At 42.8% G+C, this 6,558-nt stretch overlaps 1 pseudogene across 1 annotated transcript; it reads right to left on the bottom strand.

The window, feature by feature from the left end:
* Window positions 1-2,855: 2,855 nt before the first annotated feature.
* On the bottom strand, window positions 2,856-3,776 carry LOC309392174 (protocadherin gamma-A11-like; annotated as a pseudogene). Its single transcript has one exon. The product of its transcript is annotated as a protocadherin gamma-A11-like (transcript).
* Window positions 3,777-6,558: the final 2,782 nt, after the last annotated feature.

Genomic DNA, 6,558 nt, shown 5'->3' with positions numbered 1-6,558 from the left:
TAAAGATAGGGAGCCCAGGAACAAAACCTCATCTGGGACAACCCCTACCATGGGACCTAACCTGCCAAGAGGCGTTCGAGACACTAAAGGAAATGTTTGCAAAGGAGCCAGTGCTGAAGCATCCTGACCCTGAGCAACCTTTCGTGATCCAGGCAGATGCCAGCGATGTGGCAGTAGGAGCAGTGCTACTTCAAAGAAATAACCAAGGAAACTTACAACCCTGCGCCTACACCTCCCACAAGCTCACAGACACAAAGAGACAATGGCAGGGATGTGCGGTCAGGGGAGGCAGGGGAGGCAGAGCCTCACCGCTCTCTTCATGAAAAAAAAAGGAAAAGGCGCTGAGGAGCCTCGGGGTATGGGACTGCGCGAGCCGCGGTCCCGTTCATGTTGACTCAGGAAGGCGGGAAATGGGACCATGTGTGCAGGACAGAGGGAGGTGCAGGAGGCTCCTCTAGCCTCAGCCTCCCTCCTGCACATGTGGTCCCATTCCCCACCTTCTGTCGGGTTCTGATGCCGGAGCTCATGTTCTAGGGTGAATGCGCATGCGCGAGCAGCTCCCTTCCTCGCACTGAACAATGACAGCTTTACGGGAAGTTGCTCGCGAAAGCAGAAAGTGCGACGGACTTTTTGGACCCTCGGCTACCGTTTCCCTGCCAGCTCGCTAATGAAAGGACCCGGGAAACCGAGTCATGGCCAGCGTCTTGTTAAGAATTCCCCGCCTTCCTGATGATGTCACTAGCCTCACCAGCCATAAACCTCACCGCACGTCCCTGGACAATGGGCTACATGGGAAAAGGAGACTTTTGCAGTGAGATGGGCACTGCTAACCTGGAGAAACCTGTTGGAAGGGAGCCAGAAACTGTTTGAAATCTGGACCGACCACAAAAATCTGGAGGCACTTAGGACCCCACGGAAACTATCACCCAAACAAGTCCGATGGGCTCAATACTTCAACCATTTTGATTTTGTCTTAAAGCACATTCCAGGTGGGAGGAAGTACAAATGCAAACGAGAGCACATAGTGGACACCATCATTACCTCTACTCAAACAGCTGCCCAAGTAACCACCAGATGGCAACGCCGTGACCGGCAAGACCAACCCGCAAGCAAGCTAACCACGAGACTCAAAACTGAACTGCTAGCAAACCCCTGGTTCCAAAACAACCAACACATCTTGATGAAAAGAGATGACCTTGCATGGAAGGGGATGAAACTCTACATCCCAGAATCCCTATGTACCCTAGTTCTCTAGAGGGTCACAACGCCAAACCAGCAGGCCACTTTGAGTTCCTAAAGACTTTACACTTAGCCCGGAGGCAATTCTGGTGGCCTGGCATAAAGGAAGATGTGGATAGTTAAGTGAAAAGTTGCATCATCTGCGCCACAATGAAGAGACGACCAGGAAAAACCCCCGGACTGCTGCGAACAGTAGCAGAGCCAATGAGGCCATGAGAGGAGATCGCAATGGACTTTATAGTAGAGTTGCCAAAAAGTGGGGGAAACATTTGGATTGTAATAGATCTGTTCTCCAAACAGGCACACTTCATACCCTGTAGAGGACTACCCTCGGCTCACAAGCTGGCTAAACTGTTTGTGAAGCATATCTACTGACTGCATGGAGTACCTCGAAGAATTATCTCAGACAGAGGCGTCCAGTTCACGGCTAAGTTCTGGAGGGAGTTCCTGCGGTCCATTGAGTCATCTCAGGGTCTTAGTTCAGCTTTTCATCCAAGCACCAATGGGGCAACAGAGAGACTGAACGCCATGATAGAGCAGTACCTGAGGTGTTATGTGAACTATCAGCCAATTGGGCAGACCTTTTCTCTTTTGCTGAGGTCGTGTACAATAATGCTGTCCACAGTAGTACAGGACTCATGCCGTTCAAAATAGTGAGTGGTATGGACTTTGTCCCAATGCCTGAGTATCCAAAGGATTCCCCCTTCCTCAGTCAGCTTGACTGATTGGATGTCGATGCTGAAATCAACCTGGAAAATGTCAAAAGGCACTGGCTAAAGCAGCACAAACCTCTAAAAAACAGGCAGATAAACACCGGGCTCCACAACAGCCATTCCGGATGGGAGAGAAGGTTTACCTCTCCACAAAATATTTGAGATTAAAACTGCCTAGCAAGAAACTGGGCTCGAAGTTTATGGGACCATTCCCTATAGTAAAGATCATCAACCCAGTCACAGTGCATTTGAAACTACGTCGATTGTTGGGGAAGATACACCCAGCGTTTCATAGTAGCCTCTTAAAGCCTATGATCGGATCCACTCTGAGACCACTACCCCGAGAACCCCCGGGCTTATGAAGTGCAATGAATCCTCGATTCAAGGTGGCACAGGAGACAACTCCAATACTTAATCAAGTCGAAGGGCTACCCATTATCGGAGGCATCTTAGGTGAAAAGTAGAAATATCCAGGCTGATCGCCTCATAGCAAAATTCCATGCAGAAAATCCAAGCAAGCCTGGGGGAGGGACACATCCCTAAGTTATATACCTGTACTCAAATTGTCTTTGTGTCACACAGGTCACTTTCGGGAAGTGAAGGGAGCCGGATGTCAACTTCTAAAGCGTTGCCATGACTATTATCAGTCTGGCATGGAGGGGGAAATTCCATGCATGCCTTCGGCCGGAGTCGGATCTCATGTCTACAGCCTAGTTGGAGAATATGAGCTATGACACAGGACAGAAGGGAGGGGATACAGGGGTAAAGTTCAAACACAATTAAGCGAAAGCAGTTTTGGCTCCACAGGAGTTCATGCCAGAATGCCGATCCTAATAAATGATTGGATTTCTTTTGAACTTTGTCTCGAGGCTGATAAATTAATTAGGTCGTCTTCTGGGAACTTCACAGAGGGTGCACATTGTCCTTCATTAAAACCACCAGGATTTGCTTCAGGGCATCTTTCTCCAGAAAAAGCCGAGCAGTCCTGATCTCACCAGTGTGGAGTTCCACAGTGAAGAGCCCTGGTTCTGTTGCTTTGATCAGCTGATAGGAGAGCCAGGAATTCTGGCCAGAATCTGCATCTACTGCCACCACTTTAGTGACCAAGTAACTGGCTCAGAAAAGCAAGGGGCCAGCTCAATTCCAGTGGAGCCATCAGCAGGAGGATCTCTGGCATATTGTCATTTTGGTCCAAGATGAAGAGAGTCACTGAGACATTAGAACTGAGCAATGAGGATCCACCATCCTGAGCCTAGACCTGGAACTGTATCTCTTGAATCTCCTCATAGTCCGAGGAGCTTAGGGCATAGATGGTCTCTGTCTCAGAATTAACAGAGAAGTAGGAGGAAAGGGGTGAGTCCCGCATTTGCTATCAATGATGGAGTATGTTATTCTAGCATTTTCTTCCCAGTCTGGATCATTTGCTTTAAGGGAAAAGGCTGAGGCACCTTTTGGATTATTTTCTAGAAGGTAGGAAGTATATTTTGATTCCAGAAACTGTGGAGGATTGTCATTTGTATCTAGAATCTGCATAAAGATTTCAGTGACTGCGGTGAATGGTGCATTTCCATGATCAGTAGCTGTAATGCTTATTTTATAATCTGATATAAGTTTCCTATCAAGATCATTGTATGTCACCATTTTTTTTTAAAAAAAATGGAATGGTAAGTTATTGGGAACTGAGCATGTCACCTCCTCATTGATTCTAGAGTCAGCATCTTGTATATTAAGGAGGGCAATAACTGCTCCTATTGGTGAATTCTCAGATATAGTATTGATGAAAAAGGATTTTGTTACTTGGGGTGCATTGTCACTAAGATCCATTATAATGACCAAAATTTTAACCAATCACATAATCCCCCTCCATCTTCAGCTTTCGCTTCAAATTCTTATAAGGATGATTCTTCATAATCAAGATTGGCCATAATAGTTATTGTACCAGATGTTGAATTTAAAGTAAATATTTTGTAATCTTTTGTGATTTTTTGAATGAATAATTTATCTCTCCTTAGAGTCCTTCATCCAGATCAGTAGCTCTTACTTTAAAAATTATGAAGGCTTTAGGAATGTTTTCCTCAATGCTGACTTCATAGATAGGTTGGCTAAAAATTGGCACTTTATCATTTGCATCCAGAACAATTACTTGTTATTCTAGCAGTTCCAGATTTCACTGGTTCACCTCCATCATTAGCTGTGAGGATTAAACCATACATTGATTGCTATTCCCAATCCAGATGGTTTTTTTTTAGCACAAGCTCATCATGTCTGGCACTATTTGCAAGTCCAGAGACAAAAATGACTATTACTTGTAAGTTCATATCTCTGTATACAATTTATACCCAAATCTGGATCTTCAGCTTCAGGTAAAGGAAACTGGGATCAGGAGTAGATAATTCACTGGCTTTGCTTCCATGTTTCTCGGGTGTAAACTGAGCCACATTATCATTTATGTCTGTAATTTTCACTTCAATCCTATAAGTCTCTATTTTGCTCTCGATAATAATACAAAACTTAAAACACCGTTCTCTGCCCATCCAGAGACATTTTTCCTCTGTATATTCTTTCAGAGGGATGTAAATATCCATTATTATAATTCAAAGCAAAATATTGAACACCCGTCCTTGTTGCAATCCATAGTCCATATTCTGAAAGATTATTGCCATCTATTCCTAGATCCATTGCAATGTTCCCCACAAAAATCCTTTCGGTGTTTCTTCTCTAATAACACAACATCTTTCCAAACAAATATTGTGATAAGACATTGGGAGATCTTGTTTTTATAGCTCTACAGCCTCCATGTTTCTCCCATTCTCTTTACAATCTGACCAATTCCATATAAAAGTTGCTTTCAGAACATTCCATGCAGAGGTGGTATTCTGCCAGTTCATCCCAGTTTGGATGAACTGGTAGTAGCGATGGCAGGAGGCTCTGCCCACCCACCCAGATGTCATCAAAGATGCTCTGCGCATGTGCAAAAGGTTCTGCCATGCGCAGAAGCACCATGCGCTCATGCTCCTGGTTCCGAACCGATAGCGAAGTTTATAGCATTTAATGCCTGATTCCATGCAATCTATTATATATTTTGTCTGGATGTTTAATTGCAAATGAGCTGGTTGGAACTTTTGAAATTATTTTCCTACCAGCTAGGCGAACAGGGACACCCAGAGGCTCTGTAGAAAACTATAACTGCCATAATATTGCTTCCATGTTTGCCAGCATAAATATTTTTTTATGTGTATGCTTGTGCTGAAATTTGCCTTTCAGTTTTTCAAAGATTTTCCTTCCCTGCAAAAGAGTCTTCTCTTTTTCTACCTTACTCTTTGGATGCTTGAGAATTTCTGTAGAATTTCTCTTGCTGGTGGTTTGGAATGTACTTTAGCTTTGGAATTGGTACTTCCACTATGAAAAATGCTCATGGAAGAAATTTCTTCATGATTGTTTACTTGGAGATTTCACTGAAATATGGGAAGCCAGTAAGCTTTTTCCAGTTTTTATATTTATTCCTTTTTTTCCTCTCAGTTTGTCATTGAGTTCTTTATGCAACCATGCTGGTTTTATCTGGACTCTCTTGTTTTTCTATATTTGTGGTATTGTGTTAGATTGTGCTTTTACAATCTCATTTTTCAGAGTTTTCCAAGCATGTTGAACTATTTTCCCCTTTAGGATTTCCATCCATAGAATCCTTACTAAGCTCTTTCTAACTTTGTTGAAGGCCATTCTCTTAAAGTCTAAAACACTAGTTACACTTTGTTCTCTTGCTTGTGTTTGCATTATGTTTTTTTTTTTTTTTTTTCAAGAAGTTTTATTGGTTTTTTTAAAAACATTTATGCGGAAAAGGGTAAGTGGAATAGTTACAAATTTTGGCAGTTGCAAGTATGGCAGACGCCCCCTCCCTCCAGACTCCTAGGTTACATCAAAATATCAAACCTTATTACATAGTCATAAAAAAAATCAGCATATTAATTCTAGAAAAAATACTTTTCAATCAGTTTATATAATTATAATATATAGTCTAGTTGTAAATTCATTAATACTTTCGGTCTGTTTATAACCTTGTGGTTTTCTTATTTATTTTTGTGATCTGAGCTTTCTTGGTGTTGCCCCTTCACCCCCCGCTGGCAGAGCTCCGGCCCCTCCCGTGTCCTGTATAACCGTTGTAGTGTCATCTGTTTTTTCTAGGTTCGCTTTGTTTTTTTCCATAAAGGCCTGTGCCTCTATGGGTGTGTTGATTCTGATTCTTGTCTCCTCCCAGAATATCAGCATACCTTCAGGCATCAACCATCTAAACCACACCCCCTTCTGGTATAATTTATTCGCCAATTGCGAATAGCTTTTCCTTTTTTCCCTAATTTTTTTGGGAATCTGCTTTAGAATGGTTATCTCCCTATCGTGGTATGTCAGTGTTTGCCCCCTTTGTACACCCAGAATTTCATCTCTTGTGGTTTTCCTAAGAAATTTAATATGAACCTCCCTGGGTACATTATGTGTTCTGGCATATGCTGAATTCACTCTATAAGCTAGATCTATCTCCCATTCCATCTGCTGTTTATCTTTGTGTATGTATTCAGCTAAAATGTTAGTCATAATGTCCCTTATATTTTCCCCA

This window comes from Natrix helvetica (assembly GCF_964273705.1).
Source record: "Natrix helvetica genome assembly, chromosome: 4".
NCBI classification, from domain to species: domain Eukaryota; kingdom Metazoa; phylum Chordata; class Lepidosauria; order Squamata; family Natricidae; genus Natrix; species Natrix helvetica.
This window is presented reverse-complemented; position numbering and strand designations above follow the sequence as displayed.